This window comes from Schistocerca gregaria, chromosome 2 (genome assembly GCF_023897955.1).
Source record: "Schistocerca gregaria isolate iqSchGreg1 chromosome 2, iqSchGreg1.2, whole genome shotgun sequence".
NCBI lineage: Eukaryota > Metazoa > Arthropoda > Insecta > Orthoptera > Acrididae > Schistocerca > Schistocerca gregaria.
The window spans coordinates 1,054,018,700-1,054,044,984 of NC_064921.1; the positions used below are offsets into that span (position 1 = coordinate 1,054,018,700).

At 44.0% G+C, this 26,285-nt stretch overlaps 1 protein-coding gene across 2 annotated transcripts in view; it reads right to left on the bottom strand.

Moving 5' to 3' along the window:
* Nucleotides 1–26,285, bottom strand: part of LOC126335590 (cytochrome P450 9e2-like) — an 81,914-nt gene that overhangs the window by 50,077 nt on the left and 5,552 nt on the right. The window contains exon 1 of one of the 2 annotated variants that reach the window (XM_049999030.1): nt 24,381–24,445. The exons of the other annotated variant lie outside the window; for it this stretch is intronic. The gene's annotated coding sequence lies outside the window, so the exon portion shown is untranslated. Of the gene's footprint in view, nt 1–24,380; nt 24,446–26,285 lie in introns of those variants that run through there. 2 annotated transcript variants of the gene reach the window in all.

A 26,285-nucleotide genomic window follows, 5' to 3' on the forward strand; every position in this document is an offset into this window, starting at 1 on the left:
AACGTTTTGGAAATCATTTCGATCAGATCTATACTCTACGCATATATTTGTAACATGGAAGACCGATGTATTCAAATATCTCTGAAATGCGACTTCATGTATCAGTGTTTTGTTTGTGTAGCAGTCATTCAGTTATAGTTGTGTGCTGGTGTATCTCGTTGGACAGTGCTATCAAGAACTGTACAGTTGAGATGGAAAGAGATAGATGCAAGCATGTTGAGCTGAACTGAATTTTGATTTTTGTAAATGTTTTCTTCGAATCATAAAAAGTGTTTCGGGTATTGTGAAATGAATGAGTAGATAACGTTAAAAACTGAAGCGAAAGCTCAGTTCCTGCTTCATTGTTACATTTCATTGTACGTACATTAATGCAACACCCCGCCCCTTGTAGGAGGCGATATCATCGAACTAGACAGCCTATCAAAGAAAGATACTACATGAACGAAACCAATGTTAAATAACATTTATTGTTTTTAACAGCCAATTGCCCATTTTCTGTTATTAAAGCAAATAATCGCATTGTTCGTAAATGCTCAACGTTAAATTATTGTTTGTTGGTGGCAAGATAACAGAAGCCAACACGAGCCTGTTAAAGCCTCCACACACAATACCTCCTTTTTATCATTCTGCCATGTCTCCACGTCGAACAATCTTACTTCGTTGGTTTCATATACACCAGTTCAAGGAAGTCCGTTTGCGAGAAACCTCTGTGAAGGGGCGTGACAAGGTTGTCCCTTTATTACCCACATTATTTTGTCCCAGTGTACATGGCTACAACACTAGGAGAAAGGACGATCTTCACTACTCTAGGTTAAAACTAACTTTGGCTCAGAAGGGGGTAAATTATGCTGCCACAAAAGTCTTTGGTCACTTACCTAATAGCATCAAATGTCTGACAGGTAGCCATATAGCATTCAAAAGGAAATTAAAAGAATTTCTTAATGGCAACTCCTTCTACTTATTAGATGAATTTTTGGATATAGTAAGTGGGTAATTTCCCAAGCACCACGAAAAAAGATTATTGAGTGTCATGTAATACACTCCTGGAAATTGAAATAAGAACACCGTGAATTCATTGTCCCAGGAAGGGGAAACTTTATTGACACATTCCTGGGGTCAGATACATCACATGATCACACTGACAGAACCACAGGCACATAGACACATGCAACAGAGCATGCACAATGTCGGCACTAGTACAGTGTATATCCACCTTTCGCAGCAATGCAGGCTGCTATTCTCCCATGGAGACGATCGTAGAGATGCTGGATGTAGCCCTGTGGAACGTCTTGCCATGCCATTTCCACCTGGCGCCTCAGTTGGACCAGCGTTCGTGCTGGACGTGCAGACCGCGTGAGACGACGCTTCATCCAGCCCCAAACATGCTCAATGGGGGACAGATCCGGAGATCTTGCTGGCCAGGGTAGTTGACTTACACCTTCTAGAGCACGTTGGGTGGCACGGGATACATGCAGACGTGCATTGTCCTGTTGGAACAGCAAGTTCCCTTGCCGGTCTAGGAATGATAGATCGATGGGTTCGATGACGGTTTGAATGTACCGTGCACTATTCAGTGTCCCCTCGACGAGCACCAGAGGTGTACGGCCAGTGTAGGAGATCGCTCCCCACATCATGATGCCGGGTGTTGGCCATGTGATCCTCGGTCGTATGCAGTCCTGATTGTGGCGCTCACCTGCACGGCGCCAAACACGCATACGACCATCATTGGCACCAAGGCAGAATCGACTCTCATCGCTGGAGACGACACGTCTCCATTCGTCCCTCCATTCACGCCTGTCGCAACACCACTGGAGGCGGGCTGCACGATGTTGGGGCGTAAGCGGAAGACGGCCTAACGGTGTGCGGGACCGTAGCCCAGCTTCATGGAGACGGTTGCGAATGGTCCTCGCCGATACCCCAGGAGCAACAGTGTCCCTAATTTGCTGGGAAGTGGCGGTGCGGCCCCCTACGGCACTGCGTAGGATCCTACCGTCTTGGCGTGCATCCGTGCGTCGCTGTGGTCCGGTCCCAAGTCGACGGGCACGTGCACCTTCCGCCTACCACTGGCGACAACATCGATGTACTGTGGAGACCTGATGCCCCACGTGTTGAGCAATTCGGCGGTACGTCCACCCGGCCTCCCGCATGCCCACTATACGCCCTCGCTCAAAGTCCGTCAACTGCACATACGGTTCACGTCCACGCTGTCGCGGCATGCTACCAGTGTTAAAGACTGCGATGGAGCTCCGTATGCCACGGCAAACTGGCTGACACTGACGGCGGCGGTGCACAAATGCTGCGCAGCTAGCGCCATTCGACGGCCAACACCGCGGTTCCTGGTGTGTCCGCTGTGCCGTGCGTGTGATCATTGCTTGTACAGCCCTCTCGCAGTGTCTGGAGCAAGTATGGAGGGTCTGACACACCGGTGTCAATGTGTTCTTTTTTCCATTTCCAGGAGTGTATTTTGTGTAATGTAATATCTTGTATAGACACCTTTTATTAACCTGACACGTTCCACATCATTACGAAGTGTCGTATTCATGATCTATGGAACAAGTACTTATCTAATCCAATCTAATATCTGTTGTGTTTCCTGATGAAACCTGGCTGTGCCTTGGTGCCAGCGACGGCTGTGTGTCGGTTAGAAGCAGGTCAATCAAGGGCCTGCAACCAACCCGCCTTGCTCTAGGGACACCGGGCTCACACCTGGAGTTATGGGCCGGGCTGCGGACTCCCATGACAGCAGGAGCGTTCTCTTGGCTGTCCCACGCACCCTAACGGCATTCCTGCACGTCACTCTGGCGATTACACCTGTCGAGCTGCCATTCGTGAACAGCACTTCAGGGGTGCTTTCCAACAGAATAATGCTCGCCTTCATACCGTTGTTGTAACCAACATACGCTACAGGGTGTCGACATCTTGGCCCGGCCTGCTCCATCACCAGGTCTGTCTCCAGTCAAGCCCAAGTGGGACAACATCACCATAATCCACAAATAGCAGTAACCATCCCTGTACTGACCGATCAAGTGCAACAGGCATGTAAGTCCACCTCACAAACTGACATCCGGCACCTGGACAACACAAATTATTATCGCACCGGCGTGTAACATTTGCTGGCCGGAGTGGCCGTGCGGCGGTTCTAAGCGCTTCAGTTTGGAACTGCGTGACCGCTACGGTCACAGGTTCAAATCCTGCCTCGGGCATGGATGTGTGTGATGTCCTTAGGTTAGTTAGGTTTAAGCAGTTCTAAGTTCTAGGGGACTGATGACCTCAGAAGTTAAGTCCCATAGTGCTCAGAGCCATTTGAACCATTTTTGTAACATTTGCAAAGGCGTACCTCGCGCTTGCATTAGCCCAATTGACCCGTGACCATGCAATGTTAATCACATAAATCTTTTACCTAGACAAATGTATTCCGAAATTTCATTGCCCTGCGTTAATTATATTTTAATGTTGTGATTTCTTAGCTGAGTAAGAGAAATTCTCATGTTCCTAACGGTGATGGCGTGAGCCCTCACTTTAGGAACCTTTGTTTCGGGACTCTGCGGACCACAAGTCACTGTGACCGTCTGCACTAGTCTATCGATTGAATGCCAGACTTACTTTACAATAACTTGACTTTTACGGGACATGGTTTCGACGTTAAAATAACAGATTTTCATGCGTCACATAAATCTTTGCAGTATTTTTCCCTATTCTGTATTACCTCATTCGGCTAGTTTTGAGTATTAGAAGACGCGAAAGCCGCTACGATTTTCTTCTGGTGCCTGGTGAGTTCAGAAGAGTATGCTGACCGCAGCGTCAATACGCAGCAGAGTTACTACTGCTTTTATTTCAACAGCTGACTGACGCAGCAGCAAACTTGCGGTGACCAGAGGGTGGTAAGCCAGCGGGAACGTTGCAGACACACGTGTCTCACCAGTTCTCGGCCTGGGCCTCGATTTCATGTTGTGTTGCTTGCGTCCAATGTGTTAAAAAACCCCGGGCATAAAAACGGAATTTTTCCGCTGCTCCTACGTCGGGTTCTATTGGCGACGAAAAGGTAGGGTCAAGTATGTTGGATAATCCTTGGGCTAGGGACTATTTGTTTATCCAACAGAATGATCGTATTACTGTAACCATCCTAGAGTACAAGATCAATTTTTGAATACTGTACGCTTCCTACAGCTTAGGCAAATGGAGGTAATCTATTGGTTTTTATCTGCACTAAATGTGGTCTACGCTGGGCTTTAAGGGGCTTATGAAGGCACCATTTAATTCATGCCTAGTTCTTGAGAAAACCGGGAGCCTTTTTTAACTTTTTCTGGCCGTCAGCAACGCGTATGTAAATCACTAACAGTAACAAATTGCTCAAATTTTAACGGCATCTTCTCTAGCAATTTATCCACAAATTCCACCTTCTCGTCTTCAAAAATCTTTATCCGTTATCGAGAAACATCGAAAAACATGGTTTTTGGGTACCAAAAAGGAGCCAAGGATTTCGAGACGGCTATGCACAGCAAATGGCTGCAATTTTCACGAAATATTCCTAAGATCCCAATCCAGAAGTACCTTGAAAGTTTTCTTGATATCTTTACCAATTTGCGAGATGCGCATGTTCAATGTCACCCTTCTTGTAGAAGAAAGATACACACGTAAAACCGTTATGAAGCGAAAACCTAGTTTATAAAGTGATGTAGCATGAAGAAATACGCTGTAAAGTGTTTCTGTTAACCATCATAAGAATATTGGCAATTCCATGTTGTTGTACTGAAGCAGTCATCAAATTGGTGTGTATGTGTGTGTGTGTGTGTGTGTGTGTGTGTGTGTGTATGTGTGTGTGTGTGTGTGTGTGTGTGTGTGTGTGTATGTGTGTGTGTGTGTGTGTGTGTGTGTGTGAGGTTTACGGGCGCTAAACAGCGTGGTCATCAGCGCCCAAGCACATAACAACAGGAACACATGCAGTGAAGGGACTAAGACGAAAAGCGATCAAGGAGAATGGCTAAAAGACGCAGACCTGACGCAGCTCCAAATCCCCACATACAGAGGCGAAAAAAACCGAAGGGAAACATGGAGGTAATCGTGACTGGCGGACCTCTTACCTAAAACCTGGGTGAGCCAGTCACCCAGCAGCACACTAAAACCCTCTCCCTAAAATCCGAGGCAACAGATTGGACAGGACACAAAACCGTAAGACCTTAACCACAGTCGCTGCGTCGTCTTGCAAAATAGAGAGCAAATCCGGTGGCAAAGAAACCACCGCCCCCTGGTCAGAGAATAAAAGACAGTCTTGTAAAATGTGGCGGACAGTAATCTGGACGCCACAAGCACTGCAGATTGGGGGGTCCTCCCGCCGGAGTAAAAAACCATGCGTTAAGGGACTGTGCCCAATGCGGAGGCGAGTGAGGAGAACCTCATCCCGCCTGCATGACTGGTAGGACGTACGCCATGGTCGCGTAGTGGCCTTTACCAGACGCAGCTTATTGTCAGAAACTGCCAGCCACTCCTCTTCCCATTGATGCATAACACGAAAACGCAAAAGGGAGGTTACAGCATGGAGGGGGCGGAACATTCAACAACGTGAGGGAGGGAACATGCATCTTTGGCAGCCACATCCGCCAGTTCGTTTCCCCTAATACCCACGTGCCCCGGCACCCAGCAGAAAGAAAGCCATTGCAGGTGGAGTAGGGCATCATGGATGTTCTGGACGACCGTATCCGCTGGGTACAATTGTTGCATGGTCTGAAGGGCACTCAGGGAGTCAGAACAGATGAGGAACTTAAGACTGGGAACACATCTCATCTGCTCCAATGCCTGTAAGATTGCAAACAATTCGGCATCGAGGACGGTAAACGCCGCAGGAAGCCGTAACTTGACGACTCGATCAGGGAAAACAACAGCACAACCAACAGAGTCCCCCTGTTTAGAGCCATCTGTGAATACAGGTACATGGTCCGGATGCTGGTTTAAAATATCGTAAAATAAGGAGGTAAAAACATACGCTGGAGTGCAGTTCCTCCGGTTCTCCGACAAGTTTAGAAGGATGCTGGGCCTCTGGAGCAACCAGGGAGGCAGGCGAGTAAAACCTTGTCGTTGGGGGGCCACACGCTCCACACCAAGGGACTCAAGCAAATGCTTGGCACGAATCCCAAATGGTCTCGTTGCCCTGGGACGACTGGAAAAGAGACGTTCCATAGGCGGTCGGGCAACAGTAGGGTACGCAGGGGAGGTAGGACAGGCAAGGAAATGACACACCCGTCGCACCATGAGGAGTTTCCGCCGGATGGCGAGCGGCGGTTCCCCTGCCTCAGCACACAGGCTGGGGATGGGACTGGTACGGAAGGCACCAGTGGCCAGCCTGATACCCTCATGGTGTACTGCGTCAAGGATCTTCAGATACGAAGGCCTTGCTGACCCATACACGGTGCAAGCATAGTCAAGGCGCGATCGGACGAAAGCCCTATAAAACTGCAGCAGACGCTCCCGATCTGCCCCCCAGGACCGATGGCTCAGACACTTCAAAATATTCAGTGCCTTCAGGGCCCGCACCTTGAGGTCTTTAAGGTGAGGCAACCACGACAACTTGGGATCAAAACTGAGGCCCAGGAACCTCACAGTGTCTCTAAAAGGAAGAACGGTGTCCCTCAGACGCAATTCAGGGGAGGTAAAAGGACGCCGAGAACGATTAAAATGAACACACACAGATTTGCCTGCAGAAAAGGTAAAACCCGTCTTTGCAGTCCATGCCCCTAAGCGCTTTATCGTAAGCTGCAACTGCCGACTAGCAGTGACAAGACTGGAGGAAGAACAGAAAACAGCAAAATCGTCCACAAACAAGGAGCATTGGGCAGGACACCGGATAGTGGACGTGATACTGTTAATAGCGACGGCAAAGAGGGCAACACTTAAAACGCTGCCCTGAGGAACACCATTCTCTTGCACGTACAAATCAGATAGCACATTACCAACCCGATACCGAAAGAGGCGGTGAGAAAGAAAGGACCGAATGAAGATGGGGAGACGGCTACGAAAGCCCCACTCATGGAGTTGACTGAGGATAAGGCGGCGCCAAGTAGTGTCATACGCCTTATTAATGTCAAAGAAGACCCCTAGACAATGCTGGTTACGTAGGAAGGCCTGCTGGATGGCGGCCTCAAGCAGGGTCAAGTTGTCTATAGTGGAACGACATCTCCGAAAGCCACACTGAGAGGGGCTAAGGAGCTGCCTGGTCTCGAGCAGCCAAACCAGGCGGCGGTTGACCATGCGTTCCAACGTCTTCCCAACACAGCTCGTCAAGGCAATACTCCGATAACTACTGGGATGCGTTCGGTCCTTCCCTGGTTTGAGGAGGGGAATCAAAATCGCCTCCCTCCACGAGTCAGGGTACGTGCCGGATAACCATATCATATTGAAACTGTTCAGGAGAACTTCTTTGGATGGCAGCAACAGGTGCCGCACCATGCTGTACCAGCTTTGATCATGACCAGGCGCAGTCTCATGAGCCACAGACAGCGCAGAATCCAGTTCCACATTGTAAAAGGACAGTTATAGGGTTCAGAATTTAGAGACCGGAAGTCCATGCGACTCCTCTCGATGGCAGTGCGGTAGCGGCAGAAATCTGGATCACAGTTAATAGTGGCGGTAGAGTCCGCAAAATGCATGGCCAGTGTCTGGGCAATGTCTCTCGGCGCCGTGAGGAGACATCCCTGATGCAGCAATGCCGTGACAGGTAGCTGGCTGAGTTTCCCGGAAATCCTCCTGATGGCTTCCCATACTTTCGTAGAACTAGTGGAGCGAGAGATGGAGTTCAAGAACGATTGCCATGACCGTCGTTTGCTCTCTTTAAACACTCGCCGCGCTTTGGCCCTTGCCACCCGAAAGGCCGCAAGATTGTCAGCTGAGGGACGGCACTTGAAGCGGCACAGAGCTGCACGGCGGGCTCGGATGGCTGAGCGGCACTCAGTGGTCCACCAAGGGACAGGACGCCTCTTGGGATGACCGGATGACCGTGGGATTGACAATTCAGCAGCATGGGAAATCACGGCTGTTACATGGTCTACCCATTCGTGGACGCTGGCACTCTGTTCCAAAACAGCCAGTTGGATGAAGAGTGTCCAGTCAGCTCTGCAGAGGTGCCACTGGGGCGGCACTGGTAATGCCACAGCCTCATCCAGGAGGCGAATCAAAAGGGGGAAGTGGTCACTAGAATGGAGGTCAGCAGCAGCAGAATCCGCAAGTGCTGGAGAGCAAAGGGACAGGTCAATAGCCGATGACGACCCGGAAGCAGTACAGAAATGAGTGGGGGCACCAGAGTTGAGGATGCACAGTTCTTCAGACATCATGAGGCTTTCCAGAATGCGACCCCTGGGGCAAGTAGTCGGAGAGCCCCATAAGACATTATGAGCGTTGAAGTCCCCCAGAAGAAGAAATGGGCGGGGGAGTTGGCTAATAAGGTCCGTGAGAGCGTCAGAGTCTATCGCATACTGAGGCGGTAAATAAACTGAACAGACTGTGAGCCTCCGACCCACAAGAATGTCAACTGCAACTGCTTGCAAGTCGGTGACGAGAGGGAGCTCAGATGAGGGGTGCATGTCACGGACAAAAACCACCCTTTGTCCTTTCCCCCGTCAGATCATTTTTTCGATATATGGTATAGCCCCATAAAGAAGGAGCATCAGTGGCCCGAAAACGTGTCTCTTGGAGACATAAGCACAAGGGGCACTCTCGTATAAGGAGTTGTAATTCGGCCACATGCGTCCTGAACCCATTCAGGTTCCACTGTAATATGGGAGCCAGTGATCAGTGTGGCTGAACTTTCACCCTGCCTCTGTGCTTTGGAGGAGAGACCGTACTGGCCACGGGAGATGTCAGACAGTACGATGGCCTCGTCATCGGACCGCCGCTGACGAGTCTCCTCAGGTGGCAGAACCTTCACCTTCTGAGGCTTTGTCTTGGGGGGCTTGGAATGCAGAGCCTGCTCAACAGTTGGAGGTTTACTCGCCTGGGCAGAAGGCGCCATATGGGGAGAGGCAGGAAGTACCCCAATGTCAGCAACCACGGCCTTGTCCGATGTAGCGGGGAGAGCCGCAGGTTGCAAAACAACCGCAGCGGCACAAGTGCACTGGCAAGCGCAGGTATTTTGCGTAGCAACAGTGGCCAGTTGTACCGGTTTTTTGAGAGCGGAAGCGAAAGATGTTGAAAACACAGGAGGTTGCATGGCCTTAAAGAGCTTCTTGGCCTCACCATAGGGGATGCGCTTAGATGTTTTAATCTCCTGTACCTTCCGTTCTTCGAGATAGATGGGGCAGATCCGACTCCATACAGGCTGACTCCCAGAGCAATTCACGCACTTCACAGGCGATGAACAATCGGCTCCGTCATGGGCAGGCTGACCACATTTACCACAAGTGGCTATCCCATTGCACCCCAACGTAGTATGCCCAAAGCGCTGACATTTAAAACAGCGCATTGGGTTGGGGAAATATGACTGTACTGGCAAACGTAAGAACCCCGCTTTAGCATGCTCTGGGAGTCTCGGGCAACTGAACGTGAGAATAAACGAGTCAGATTTGACGAGGTCCCCATCGACTCGTTTCATAATATGCTGCACGTCAACAATACCTTCGTCAGCCCACTCAGATTTCAACTCGTCTATGGGGATATCCACCAAGTCCCTACACGTCACAACACCCTTACTATAATTTAAAGTGGAGTGGAGCTCGGTCTCATCAGCATACTCTCCTAGACAGGTTGCTTTCCGAAGGGCAGCGACTTGACGGGAACTAGAAGTCTCAACTAACAGGGGTTAGGGGTATAAAATTAGTCACATATTATTCCAGCACCCCAGAAATAAACTATCAAAATATATCAGACCGGTAGTGATATTTTCTTAGTAGTGACACATCCTGCTGTGGTAAGAAAATGAAGGGAACCAGTGGAAAAATACCCCTGTTGGGGGAGAAAAAAGGCGAATATGTTCGTGTTTGTTAAAAGATTGACTGAAAAGTGGGATAGAAGCTGCTTCTTCTACGCCTCTCAACACCTTTAAAAATTGTGGTAAGTGAATACATTCGCGTTTTTTTTATACTGAAAGAGGAGGAGGCAGTGGCAGTGGGTACGTAAGGGAAAAATAATAATTACTGGAAGATAGAAGACATTAGTTGTGGTGTAGAAAGTGTGAAGGAGACAAAGGCAGAGTGAGGGAAATAATGGACGCAGTGGCACTGGAACATAGTTGACAGTGACAGAACAGTGCTAGGGAAAGAGCGAAGGATACAGTGTCAGTGGGAGAGGAATAGAGAGGTGGAGAAGGTGGAAGTGGCTAAGAGCCAGTGATAAGGAGGAAAACGGAGTCTGTGACACGGAGGAGGAGTTGACGCAGGAGCAATAAGAGATAGCAGGAGACAAATATAAGAGGAGACAGCGACAGCGGGACAGAACGAATGAGACTTGAGATTGTGGGACATGAGACAGTCAGTGACAGAGAGACACAAACAGATAATGACAATGAGTTGGGCTGAGTGAGCGAGTGAGAATGAGCGACTGAAATTGGTTGGGTATGAGCGACCTACAACGATGGAGTAGTGGATGTGAGCGAATAACAGTAAGGGGAGGTTTTGGGAGGGAGAAGTGAGTTTCATGTTAAAAAGAGAGCGAAAATGTTCACATGCTAAAATTTTTAGGAAAAATTTTGAAGGTGCTGAGGAAACAACTGGTATGCCATTTTTGTGTCACAGGATAGTTCCCTTTTTTGTGTTCCGATGGTAGCATTTTTCCGCTGGTTATACACTATTTAACTACTTAACGTTCCTGAAAGCTGAGTAAAATCAATGTAAAATACTGAACATCACAAGATGTGTGTGGGTTGGAAACTTTTAGAAATATTAATAATGACAGTTTTTATGTAATTTTAATGGCACTCTGGGCTTAGTTTGGAATGAGGAATAAATGAAAAGAAGAGTTTCTTTAAAAGATGGACTTCTGTAAAGCTATTGGACGAACCGAGTAAGGAAAACACAACAGGTACCCTTTAGCTACGTTCGTAATATAAAGTAAGAGTTATTGATGGCTGCCCTCTATTTTCGTCTAGAACCTTTTATCTATCATTTAAATTAAATAAACAGTCATAGCTTCCATTAATAAATGTTTTCTGACTTTATAATCGGAATGTTCGTTGTATATTCGCAGATATTAAAAAATCACTGTATGATGGCTAAAATGAAATAGATCACACATGAAAATAGGTGCTGGGTATACTTATTCGTCTTATTTGGATGCGACAGTGTATATGAGGCAAACAATGTTGCACAAAGATTTCTTTCCAGTCAGCTTCCTTGAACTATTGGCACAGACCTCTTACGTTCTTGAGTGCAACTGTGACCGCAGTACACGACGCATTGTTCAACAGCCCAAGCATTGCGTCATGCATAGGTTTTCGTCCGGATACGTCGTTTGAAATTAAAGAACAAATCCTGTTCGTGTTGGCAATAAATGAGCAGTGAGTCGTACAGCGCCTAAACAGGACTGTTATTTTCACTTGTCCACATTGGGAAATAGCTTTGGAAAGCACAATGAAATAATGTTTAGAAAGAGTAATTAACAGTCCAGCTTCCTTCGCTTCCTTCTAGTCTACCATAGGCCTTAATTTTAGAAAGAGTCTGCTGAGAGCGTACTTTTCCTAGTTTATAAAGGGTGGTCAGAAACAATCAGGAAAGCTCGTAAGGCCGACAGGCAACGATGAATAGCCCGCGCAATTTCATATGATGGGACAATAACTCACTTCTGAATTCTGACAATGCCTCTGAAGAAAGTCATTTGGTCTGATGCTTCTTATTTCACAGTTTCCAACTGCTGGCCGAGTTTATGTCCAAACGGTGAAACATGACGGAGGTCCGGTGATGGTTTGGTAAGCGATTTCGTGGTTCTCCAACAGCCCCATGGCTACTCTGCAAGTTCACACTACTACCGAGGATGTGACCATTCTGGCTGATCATGGTATAATGTTTGTTCCCTAATGGTGATGACGTGTTCTTAGAGTACGGGGCCCTGTCCAGACATCTTCCAGGACTGATCCTGTGAGCACGAAGATGAATCCTCATCAACCCTGGCAACTCAATCACCAGATCTGAGTATTGTTGAGCCTTCGTGATCCCATTCGGAAGGAATGGTGCTTTAACACTATCTGCTTTCATCATCATTACCAAGATTTGCCACTATTGTGTCGAAAGAATGGTGTGAGAGTCCCTTAAAAACCATACAGGACCTGTATGTATCCATTCCGAGACGGCTGGAAGTTGTTTTGAAATGGCAACAGATTTCCTAAACCGTATTAAGCAAGGTAATGTGTGCCTCTCGATACACCATCACTTCGGCTACCGTGGTCACGGAATCACTCACCATACGGGCACCAACAATTCAGAAATGCTGAACTGGCAGTAAAATGACTATATCAGGACGAAACAATGTGTATCACTACGAAAGGGTGAGCCACTGTGCTCCATTTTACCCGTTCCTCTGTGATGCTATTGTAGAATGGAGTTGTTACTGTTGTTCATAATGGACACATGTCAAAACCTGAAACACAATTGAAACGCTTGGGCCTAGATAATGGTAAGCTACATTAAGTAAATTTTTTGTGAACTCTCAAAGGCTTTTGTTGTGTAAATCATGGAATACTTCTAGATAAGCTCAAGTACTGTGGTATGAATGGGACAGCACTCAAATGGTTTATATCATACCTAACTGGAACAGTGCAGAAAGTTGAAATAAGCAGTTCACATAATATGGAAAAAACTGGAGATTTCTCAAACTAGGGAGCAAGAATGGGGTGCCGCAAGGTTCGCTCTTGGGTCCTCTGCTCTTTTTAATATATATTAATGACTTGCCATTCTATATTCACGAAGATGCAAAGCTGGTACTTTTTGCCGATGATACAAGTATAGCTACCACAAACTACAAACAAGAATTAACTGATGAAACTGTAAACGATGTATTTCAGAAAATCATTAAGTGGTTCTCTGCAAATGGGCTCTCATTAAACTTTGAGAAAACACAGTATATGCAGATCCGCACAGTAAATGGGATGGCACCATTAATAAATATAGACTTCGATCAGAAATCGGTAGGTAAGGTAGAATATTCAAAATTTCTAGGTGTATGCTCTGATGAGGGTATGAGCTGAAAAAAAAAAAACACAATGAGGATATGCTGAAACGTTTGAGTTCAGCTACTTATGCTATTAGGGTCATTGCAAATTTTGGCGACATACTTCTGAGTAAATTAGCTTACCTTGTCAACTTTCATTCTCTGCTTTCCTATGGCATCATATTCTGGGGTAACTCATCATTGAGTAAAAGAGTGTTCATTGCACAAAAGCAAGCGTGTAATCAGAATGGAGCTCATCCAAGATCATCCTGCTGAGCTAGGGATCTTCACTGTAGCATTCACTTATGAAATTTGTTACTAACAATCCGAACGAACTCAAAAGAGTAATAGCAGTGTACATGGCTACAACTCTAGGATAAAGGATGATCTTCACTACTCAAGGTTAAATCTAACTTCAGCTCAGAAGGGGGTAAATTATGCTGCCACAAAGTCTTTGGTCACTTACCTAATAGCATCAAAAGATTGACAGATACCCATATAGCATTTAAAAGGAAATAAAAAGAATTTCTTAATGGCAACTCCTTCTACTCATTAGATGAATTTTTGGATATAGTAAGTGATAATTTCCCCATCCCCCACCCCCAAAAAATTAAAAGTGTCTTGTAATATTAAGTGTCATGTAATATTTTGTGTAATGTAATATCTTGCATAGACACCTTTTATTAACCTGTCACGTTCCACATCATTATGAAGTGTCCTATTCATGATCTATGGAACAAGTACTAGTCTAATCTAATCTAATCTTTGCAGGAGAGACACATGGGAAGGTTCATCAAACTTCAAAAATCAGGTGATGGACTGAGATGTTTGTTTACTGTGTTACAACGTACTACATGTATTACGGCAGTGCTATTTAACCCGTGTGCTGCGACGCCCGTTGTGAGCCACGAATGACCGCTTGGGGTGCCGTGGATTTGTTTCGTAGCTGCAAAGAAGACAGCTGTGGGAAATTTCTTTTCTGGTGTCAGCCTGTGTGGTCTCGGAGGAATTCCACCTTAGATGTGAGCGTGCCTGCGTGAGTAGTAGTGTCACCTTTGTGAAAACGAACAATCGCGAGTTACCCTTGGAACCAGCAGTGATTGTTGTTTATTTTCAACCAGTTTTTATTACATTGTGACTTTGTTATAAAGCTGATAAAGGCGATAGACTACGGAAGCAAAAAGCGAGTAGTCGCTGCAGACTGCAAGGAAAGTGGTAACGAATACGGGAAACGCAAGTACGGAAAACACGACAATAGCTACTTAGATATTGGTTTTCTGTATCCTGTTCTGAACAATGAAGAGTGGCAACAGCGTGTTTGGTATCTGAAAGTACTTTCTGTTGAAATTATATAATCTAACAAATAAAGCATCATTTAGAAAGTGTTCGTAATAGTGACGTGGTCAAACCTAGAGAATATTTTTCTAGAAAACTGTGTGAAATGAAAAAAAAAAAACAAGAAAGTCATTATTTTCTAAGTTAGCGAAATCTCGAATAAAGCACTTTTAGCATCCTACATTGTAGCTTGCCGAGTAGCAAAATGTGAGAAAGCTCGCACGATTGGAAAAGAATTAATTCTACGGTGTGCTGTACACATGGTGTTTAGCTTGGAGTGTCCATGGCAAAACAGTGTTGCCCATTCCTATACCCGACATCACAATTAGTCGTCGAATTCAAGATTTAGCGGAAGACCTTCAGGACCAAATTATATAAAAAATGAGAGGGAAAGATTTTGGCTTGCAGCTTCGTGAGGCCACTGATAACAATAGAGACGCTCATTTAATTTCCTACGTGCCATTTGTTGACGAATAAAGTAACAAAATGATTGAAGATCTTTTTTGTTACGAAATAAGTCCAGGTACTACCGACAATGGTTTGTTCGAAATAGAGGACAACTTCACGGTAGAAAATCAGATTAATCCGGACTGCGGTGTGGTTTGTGTACTGATGGCGCGCGATCCATGTCTGGGAGTTACAGCGGTCTACAAGCACCAATCGGACCCACAGCATTATTCCTAAAGCTCTTGCTGCGTAATATTAGTATTGATCTAAATCAAGTACTGTAAACTGTCATAAATGTGGTGAACTTTAATAAAACTCGGCCTCAAGAAGCTAGATTTTTAGACAAATATGTCACAGTATAGGAGTTAAACATCCTAAGTTGGGGCATGAGTTCGTAGCATTTTTCCGTAAGATTAATAAATACAACAGCTACACATAAAGAGACTTTAGTCATCAATAATATATTCTCCTTCACCATTCACAACAGTTAGCAAACGCTGGGGTAACTTTTCGAATCCGCGACGGTAGAAATCATTTAGTTTTGAGGCAAAGAAATCGTCGAGTGATTTTACGAGAGCATTTTCATTCGTAGTGGAAAATCCTTGAAGGTTGTTCGACAGTGTGGCGAAAAGGTGAAAATATGAGGGCGCAACATCAGGTGAATAATGTGGGTGCTGAATGACTTTCTAATCCAATTCCTGTATAGTGTTATTTGTCAGTCTAGCAGAATGCGTGCGGGCATTATCATAGAATAGTATAACTTCACGCAGTCTTCCTGGTCGTTGTTCTTGGATTTTGTCTGCAGGACGCGTCAGTTGTTGACAATAAATGTGGGCAGTGATGGGTACACCTCGCAGAAGCAGATCGTAGTACAGCACACTGTCGCTGTTCCACCTGATGCACAGCATTACCTTTTGTGAATATGCGCACATCATTGTGCAGAGAGTTGCTGCTTTGTTTGGACTCAACCGTTCCTTTCGTTTCCTTGTTGTTGTTGTTGTGGCCTTCAGTCCTGAGACTGGTTTGAGGCAGCTCTCCATGCTACTCCATCCTGTGCAGGCTTCTTCATCTCCCAATACCTACTGCAACCTACATCCTGATGAACCTGCTTAGTGTATTCATCTCTTTGTCTCCCTCTACGATTTTTACCCTCCATGCTGCCCTCCAATACTAAATTGGTGATCCCTTGATGCCTCAGAACATGTCCTACCAATCGATCCCTTCTTCTTGTCAAGTTGTGCCACAAACTCCTGTTCTCCCCAATCCTATTCAACACTTCCTCATTAGTTATGTGATCTACCCATCTAATCTTCAGCATTCTTCTGTAGCACCAGATTTCGGAAGCTTCTATTCTCTTCTTGTCTAAACTATTTATCGTCCATGTTTCACTTCCATACTTGGCTACACTCCATACAAATACTTTCAGAAGCGACTTCCTGACACTTAAACGTATACTCGATGTAACAAATTTCTCTTCCTCAAAAATAATTTCCTTGCCATTGGCAGCCTACATTTTATATCCTCTCTACTTCGACCATCATCAGTTATTTTCCTCTCCAAATAGCAAAACTCCTTTACTATTTTAAGTGTCTCATTTCCTAATCTAATTCCCTCAGCATCACCCGACTTAATTCGACTACATTCCATTATCCTCGTTTTGCTTTTGTTGATGTTCATCTTATATCCTCCTTTCAAGACACTGTCCATTCCATTCAACTGCTCTTCCAAGTCTTTGCTGTCTCTGACAGAATTACAATGTCATCGGCGAACCTCAAAGTTTTTATTTCTTCTCCATGGATTTTAATACCTACTCCGAATTTTTCTTTTGTTTCCTTTACTGCTTGCTCAATATACAGATCGGGGAGAGGCTACATCCCTGTCTTACTCCCTTCCCGACCACTGCTTCCCTTTCATGTCCCTCGACTCTTTTATAACTGCCATCTGGTTTCTGTACAAATTGTAAATAGCCTTTCGCTCCCTGTATTTTACCCCTGCCACCTTCAGAATTTGAAAGAGCGCTTTCCAGTCAACATTGTCAAAAGCTTTCTCTAAGTCTACAAATGCTAGAAACGTAGGTTTGCCTTTCCTTAATCTAGCTTCAAAGATAAGTCGTAGAGTCAGTATTGCCTCACGTGTTCCAACATTTCTACGGAATCCAAACTGATCTTCCCCGAGGTCGGCTTCTACTAGTTTTTCCATTCGTCTGTAAAGAATCCGCATTAGCATTTTGCAGCCGTGACTTATTAAATTGATAGTACAGTAATTTTCACATCTGTCAACATCTGTTTTCTTCGGGATTGGAATTATTACATTCTTCTTGAAGTCTGAGGGTATTTCGCGTGTTTCATGCATCTTGCTCACCAGATGGTAGAGTTTTGTCAGGACTGACTCTCCCAAGGCTGTCAGTAGTTCTAATGGAATGTTGTCTACTCCCGGGGCCTTGTTTCGACTCAGGTCTTTCAGTGCTTTGTCAAACTCTTACACAGTATTGTATCTCCCATTTCATCTTCATCAACATCCTCTTCCATTTCCATAATATTGTCCTCAAGTACATCGCCCTTGTATAGACCCTCTATATACTCCTTCCACCTTTCTGCTTTCCCTTCTTTGCTTAGAACTGGGTTTCCATCTGAGCTTTTGATATTCATACAAGTGGTCCTCTTTTCTCTGAAGATCTCTTTAATTTTCCTGTAGGATGTATCTGTCTTACCCCTTGTGAGATAAGCCTCTACATCCTTACATTTGTCCTCTAGCCATGCCTGTTTAGCCATTTTGCTCTTCCTGTCGATTTCATTTTTGGGACGTTTGCATTCCTTTTTGCCTGCTTCATTTACTGCATTTTTATATTTTCTCCTTTCATCAATGAAATTCAATATTTCTTCTGTCACCAAAGGATTTCTACTAGCCCTCGTCTTTTTACCTACTTGATCCTCTGCTGCTTTCACTACTTCATTCCTCAAAGCTGCCCATTCTTCTTCTACTGTATTTCTTTCCCCCATTCCTGTCAATTGTTCCCTTATGCTCTCCCTGAAACTCTGTACAACCTCTGGTTCAGTCACTTTATCCAGGTCCCATCTCCTTAATTTCCCACATTTTTGCAGTTTCTCCAGTTTTAATCTACAGGTCATAACCAATAGATTGTGGTCAGAATCCACATCTGCCCCTGGTAATGTCTTACAATTTAAAATCTGGTTCCTAAGTTCTGTCTTACCATTATGTAATCTATTTGATACCTTTTAGTATCTCCACCGTTCTTCCATGTATACAACCTTCTTTCATGATTCTTGAACCAAGTGTTAGCTATGATTAAGTTGTGCTCTGTGCATAATTCTACCAGGCGGCTTCCTCTTTCATTTCTTACCCCCAATCCAAATTCATCTACTACGTTTTCTTCTCTCCCTTTTCCTACTGCCGAATTCCAGTCACCCATGACTATTAAATTTTCGTCTCCCTTCACAATCTGAATAATTTCTTTTATTTCATCATACATTTCTTCAATTTCTTCGTCATCTGCAGAGCTAGTTGGCATATGAACTTGTACTACTGTAGTAGGCGTGGGCTTCGTATCTATCTTGGCCACAATAATGCGTTCACTATGCTGTTTGTAGTAGTTTACCCGCATTCCTATTTTCCTATTCATTATTAAACCCACTCCTGCATTACCCCTATTTGATTTTGTGTTTATAACCCTGTAGTCACCTGACCAAAAGTCTTGTTCCTCCTTCCACCGAACTTCACTAATTGCCACTATATCTAGCTTTAACCTATCCATTTCCCTTTTTAAATTTTCTAACCTACCTGCCCGATTAAGGGATCTGACATTCCACGCTCCGATCCGTAGAACGCCAGTTTTCTTTCTCCTGATAACGTCATCCTCTTGAGTAGTCCCCGCCCGGAGATCCGAATGGGGGATTATTTTACCTCCGGAATATTTTACCCAAGAGGGCGCCATCATCATTTAATCATTCCCTCAGAAAAAATTACGGCCGTAGTTTCCCCTTCCTTTCAGCCGTTCGCAGTACCAGCACAGCAAGGCCGTTTTGGTTAGTGTTACAAGGCCAGATCAGTCAATCATTCAGACTGTTGCCCCTGCAACTACTGAAAAGGCTGCTGCCTCTCTTCAGGAACCACACGTTTGTCTGGCCTCTCAACAGATACCCCTCCGTTGTGGTTGCACCTACGGAACGGCTATCTGTATCGCTGAGACACGCAAGCCTCCCCACCAACGGGAAGGTCCATGGTTCATGGAGGGCAGGTACTACTGTAGTTTCCTTATGTTAGCATAAAAACTAAACTCGTCGACACCAATAATGAAAAGGGGCAGGAATGGTTGGTGTTGTTCACGAACCAATTGACGGTAAGCAAGCAGCGAAGCGCTCGTGGCCACCCGCTGGTTTTTGGACTTGGAGCATGCTGTACCCATACGCCCGATTTCTGACCCTTCCCACTGCATCAAATGTCACTCAATGATGGAATGATGAAAAATTCGTGGCATTTACCAGTCCTCCAGTGCACTAACGTGGATTATTGTGGATTAATGCGTTCAAGCGATCTTCATCAAACCCTGAAGTTCTTCTTGAACCTGGAAAGACACTAATGTCAAAAGAATCCTGTTTGAAACGAGAAAACCCTTTTTTTGCCGTGCTATGACTAATGACATTAACCCCCATACAGGCGCACGTGTTACCGACTGCATCCGATGCTATCACCCAAACAGAAGAATGTGTCAGAATCGTTCCGATTTCGCCACTTGTCATTCCATTTTCTAGCGTCCACAACGCCACTCACTATCCCCAAATTACAAAATGACAACACTTAAACTCAAATAGCAACGGTGAAAGGCAAATAGAAAAAATACATGACGATAGTACCGTAGATGACCATGCAGCTTTTGCTAGAAATGAAATGATAATTAAATGGACACCCTAGCGGCAAACAGGCGTTGATGTACTTCATTATGGACATGTTGAAAATGTGTGTCCCGACCAGGACTCGAACCCGGGATCTCTTGCTTAAATAGTAGTACATGAAGTACATCAACGTCTGTTTGCAGCTAGGGTGTCCATTTAATTATCATTTCAAATAGAAAATGACAGTCAATAAATGCTGCCATAGCATTCTACGAGCTTACGCACCAATCTAATACATTTCTCTTATTTTATAGCAGCACTCGTTGGTTTTCTATGGGAATTTATTACCGCGCGTTCTTGAACGTATGCGAGAAGTCTGTTCTTACCTGGAAGAAGAAAATCATAACAGTGCGAAGTACTTTGTAGACACTCACTCTTCCTTAAAGGTTGCATACTTTTGTGGTATATTTGAGAAGTTAAAGTCACTGAACAAGTCTCTGCAAAGAAATGGGACTCATTTAATTCAGATTATTGATAAATTTCGTCCATCAAAAAGAAGCTTCTTCTTTGGAAGAGAAAAGTGAACTAATTTCCATGTTAGCATTTTATAATCGACAATGAGGTAGGCCTTAGTGCAGATATTGTTTTCCATAACCCAAGGACATTTATTCGGACCTCCTGAAAAATGTAATAGATTTCAGTGGGTTCAAAATCCCTTCAGTAATGGCTCTCCTTTTGAATTCGATACTGCAGAAGGGGAAGTTGATAGAATTTTCGTCAGATTCTTCGCTACAAGTGACGTTTTCAAAACCGACATTGCCAAAATTGTGGTATTCAGTAAGAAAAGAGTTTCCAAGCTTGAGCAAGAAAGCGCTGAAGGTATTAACCAACTTCGCAACCGTCTATCTTGCGAGAGTGGTTTTCGACAGTGGCTGTCATTAAAACGAAGTACAGATCACGACCTTGTGTGAAGAAAGAAATGAGGGTAGCTGTACGTAATTTCGTACCGAAATTTGACAAGTCGTTTAACGAGTAGCAAGCTGAAGTCTCGCACGGAGGGTAGCAGTATTCTATACGTAACTTTTATATATAATAAAAAACGTTATTATTATTTCAGTTTTTACAAGGCATCCCACAAGGGAGCGACGAAAACAACATAATTAGTCAGTAGAACCACGAACTCAAAAACATTCTTTTCAAATGAAAAAGAACATTTTTAACTACTGGGTACAGTCAAAAACAGTATTATGAAGCAAGACAATAACCTTTTGGCTTGTCATTGTATATCATCAAAGATTCAGTGCCAATATTTGGCTTCGCTTATCCAAAATTGCTCTGAGCACTATGGGACTAACATCTGAGGTCATCAGTCCTCTAGAACGTAGAACTACTTAAACCTAACTAACCTAAGGACATAACACACACATCCATGCCCGAGGCAGGATTCGAACCTGCGACCGCAGTGGTCGCACGTTTCTAGACTGAAGCGCTTGGAACCGCTCGGCCACAACGGCCGGCTTTACTAATCACAATTCACTTTGCTCTCAGGCTAATATAACATACTGCCATCAGTCAAGTCAGGTTCTTCAACCTGCTGTATGGCTTCATACTGAATGAGGGCTAAAAAATGTCCACGATGTACCGCAGGTATATAGAGAAGCAGGTCCATTACGTCAGACTTTCTTATGCCTTATAGCAGGGATTCCCAGACTTTTTGTCTTTGCGTATCACTTGACATTTTCAGAAATTGTGGCGTACGACGATAGGGTGCGGGGAAAGGGGTGCGACTGACTGGAACAGGGGTTGCAAGCTTTCTTCGTATCGCGATGCAGTTTCACGTAACGTCTAACAAAGCGACAGTAACAACAATAAACTGTTCACCGTGTAATGACTATTCCAGCGTCATGCATGGTATACCGCCTAAGTTGGCAGCAGTTGAAAAGGGCGGAGGAAACTTTCTAATAACCACAGACAAAATACGATAGAAATACCGCCAAAATCAAAACAAGATGAATAATTCGTGGCCAAGGCAGCGACGACTAATGAAGGGAGGCGTGGGGAGGGTACAATCAGACCTTCTTATGTCCAGCAAAGAGCGCGAAAATCCACTTCCTTTAACTCTATGCAGATGCTTCTTTCATCAGTCAGTTATCTCACTATCATTTAACTTTAAAAATAATGTAACGTAAGAGAATGCTTTTACTTGCCCCAGTAAAAGTTTTGTTTATTTGTGCTGTATAGAAACAGGCGTACGATACTTCTGATGTTAAGCTCACAATCAACGGCCACGTTTCTTGACATTAATTTTACAAGAGTCTCGATGAACAGTGTGCTTCCGGAAAACTGGATCAGAGATTGGGACCAAAAATTAGAGCATTATAGCTTCTGAAAAGTTAATCGCGTATCCATACATTACAATATTTCTTTTTGTTGTATTTATCCATACAAAAGAGAAAATGCAAAAGTTACTGATAACATGAAACTAAATTGAAAAGTACTACAATGGCAAGCCGCAATAACCCCAACAGCAACCACTAGTGGTGTCCATAACAAGCACGAAAGTGGTTTACACTCAGTGGGCTCCAGATAAACGTCTAAGAAATTGTTTCATAGTTATGGTTTAGCTAAATGTTAGTATTATTTAAGAGTACTACATGTACTGCACTGTCTTGATAACCACATAATAACGTGCTGTAATATAGAATGCTCCATAATTACATAACGTGTCATAGCCATCTCAAAACAACTGGCTTCCTTATAGGTTCCACGATGCATTTTTTTCAGCTGAATAAGTCTCGCTGTTCCTTCTGCATCCCATACTAAACCACAAAATTGACGTGCTGTCTCTTGATGCAATACGTAACAATTGAGTGTGTGGTGCCATCTCTTGGTCTCTTCAAATCCTACTCCACCAGTGACTTGCCATCCTGTGCAGGTATTAACAGTGTAAAAAATCTCCTATGTACTCAGTATGTGGCTTACCATTATCTAGCCGCGAGCATCAATAACTTCCACTTGATAATGGCCACACGGCTGAAATGACAATATTTGTTTGTGGAAATAAATAACTAAACTGTCAGAGACAAACATAATGTCGTTTACAAAATTTTTGATGACCGTGAAACCAGCTACAAGAAGTTAAACAGTTACGGCTGTTTGTTCTTCAGTCTGGCGGAAAACATTGTAAAACAAATGTGACCTTAAACGTTTGCGTCAGTTCTGCCGGCATGTGCTAGCTGTCTAATTGGTTAAAGCAATTGCTCGCAATGATCACGAGTTCAGTATATACATGACATTCTTACCTTCTCTGCTAGTGGAACTTCTTTGCAGAAGCATTAATTCGGAAATCGCCACAGGAAATTGATTACAAGACTGTTCTTGGTGTTAATTTCGAATGTGTAGTAACGCAAGTGATTTGAAAACTGTGATGGTTCAGTAAATTAAGGAATCGATTGCTGCAATGGAAACGCTACATACGTACTGTCCAGTGCTCAAGGAATCCTGCAGACAGTGGCTGTTTATCAGGGTGGACTCTGGACGGTTCCAGTGGTGAATGGTTTCATTAAAAATATATACATCACAAAGAAACGGTGGTCGTAAGGAGTGAATTAAGAAAAGAACAAGTGTAGTGACCTTAATCGCAGTAGCAATAATAGGAACAGTTGTTGGGACAGGGGTAAATAACTTTGTAGGATGTAGTTTTTTGGGAACATAACATTTAGCATATAATAATAATTATCATAAATATAATGGTCATACAGAAATTTTGGAGTTATGTTCCATCTTTTAGTAATTATCATAATAGATTGTGAAAGAAATACGAAATCCAATATACGCCATTTAAGAAATTTCTAATCTCTTTTTCAGATTAACTACATTATCGCAGTATCTCGTCTAGAAGTTCACAACTGCTTGTCTGTACTGTGTTTGAGCTTTTGTAATATTCTCTCTTCGTATCCTCACAAGCTGCAATTCATATATCATTTTAAGAGGTCGCTAGCTAGGTAAATGAAGGAAAGGAAATTTTTATCTTTTGTAAAGCCCACAACTTAAAATTATTCTGGAGGCAGCCCACAATATCAGAGCCCTCTTGATATGCTACCGCCTTCTGGAACTTTTCATCTGTGAATAGTTCGAAACTGCAACCAATATTATCTGCTAATGTATAAATATGTAATATGAGCAGTGCTGGTATGCCGGTGTTGTGAGATTTCCACTGGCCCCACCCAAAATTATTTCAGGTTGTTGAGGTGCTTCTTCGACCAGTAAAACGAACAGCACTCTGCTTGACACAACGTAACGACTCCAGTATTACTTTTTTTACGACAGTGGAATGTGGAATCCTGAATAAAAGGCTGTCTGAAGCGCACTAGACAACAACTCGTTACCTCTCGGGATATCACATGTGTGGAGCTGGGTTTCATATGATACAACTTTCAGTTACGCTAGGATCGCGAAAGTCTGCATACAAAAGACAACTGCATTAACATGTAGGCCACTTTCTCACTAATTTCATCAGTTAATCCAGAAACGAACAACGGAGTGACATGAGCAGCTGAAATCACAGTACAAAATGGGGGCTTTAATCACCGAACAGCACCAAACGATCGTGTACTACCATCTTACCTTGCCAATTCGAACTGATGCTGTGTCACGCGACGCCGCTAGAGGGAACCTCTGTTAGCGAGGATACAAAATGGCTGTCGTCACGTGGGCGCCAGACTGCTGCGCATGCGCAGTTCATCCAGACAAAACAGGCGCGAGCAAGCGACACAACCAGAGATGGGTCGAACTCGTTCATTCCCGTGAATTACTTCATTCATTTCACTCTTTGCCGTGAAGCATTCAAATGAAGTAGTTCATTCATGAAAAGCGGAAGCTTGGCGAAGTTGCCCAGTTCGCCGCTAAGCTGCGGCTACGCTCGCCTCGCCTCGCTCGTACAATAAAGCTCGTAATACTTCATAATTTTACCAACAGATGGCCGAACTATGCAGTAACGTGCACGAAACGTTTTACGCTCTTACAGCGCCTGAGTTAAATAGAGCATGGTCGAAGGGGACAAAGGAAAGATAAACAGAGAAGCCTGTCACATATAAAGAAGGTATTACATTTAATCTTGCGCGACATTTTCTCATGAAGCGCCCAAAAAAGTCTTTATTTGCCAGATGAAACATTATTTGATGTATTTGTGGACTGAAAACTAGAGCTACCAACGAATTGCAGTCCAATTTTATGTTCCTTTTAAAATTTAATCCAAAATAGAATGAGTATGTTTACCACTGTCACAAAGTCTATATACCTACGTTAAGCAATTATTCAGAAGTTTTCCTGTATATTTTATTTTTGTTGAGAATAATAACCCTCCAGATTCAAAATGTAAACTGTCACCTGTAGCCATTGGTACGATTTCAGGTAAAATCCCTCTTTCAGTGTTATAAACAAACCTTTTATTTTCATGTTGGCTGGGTGTGCCTCGTTTGTATGTTTAATATTCGTTCGTTTGCAAGCGCTGCCAACGGTAGGCTATCCGTAGACGCGAAGTTTAACTGCACGAATAGTCACGGGTAAAAGTGTCAGCAGAGCAGGAAGCAACTGACGCTGCTTTCCCTTCGCCCCTCACCTCCCCAACCCTTCGTAAACCCAACGTTCCCCACAAACACCGCGCGATTTGTCGACAGGCAGTAGAGGGAGGACTGAAATGAAGGGAGGATGAGTGACGTAGCGCCGATGTAGAGGGAGAGGGGAAGAGAGTGAGTGAACTAGAGAAAAGTGTGGAGTGTGCTATCTGTGAAGAGTTTGAAATACCAGTTCATTGAAATCGAGCTGTTAGTTCACACTCCACTGGAGTGAAGCGTTCATTTGAACGACTCATTCACGAGCTCCCCATCACTAGACGTAACTATCACGAGTGGAGTGTGTTCCGTAAGGAAACTGGGGCATTAGACTTGTGTTTTATGAGGCAAAGTCGCTCGTGTATGTGCCGTAAAATTGTTTCTATAGATGAATGTTTGCTTGTTCGGTACAAAATGAACTGTATACCTTAAGAAATATTCCAAAACTCTCATTTGGGAACCGATGTGAGCAACGAGATTAAGTTGCCAAAATAAGGTGTACACAGATTCTCCTAGAAAACTTTTAGCACATGTGTTTGCTGGTTCAGTATCAGGTGCTGAATCTTATAAAATCTTCTGTGTAAGCTTTCTTGTATTAAATTCAAAACTTGTTAATGCGAAACACCCATATCAGTCAATTGCAGTATGTCCTTTACGCTTTAAGCCAATGATATACTGCTGCCTTGTTTTTGGCAATGTTCAAGGAAGTAGTCTGTTCCAAAGAATAGCAACAGAGCTGTTGAGAAATGAAAGAAAACTTTGTCCTTGCGAATGAATACAAACAGAAGCCACAGCAATTTGTGAACAGGCAGTATCTACAGTTTTCGAGGATATTATTTTTTCAGAGCGAATCATAAGAACTACCTCTAGATACTGGAAGAAAAGAAGAAGAATAAAACCGTAATGTACTGAGTGAGAA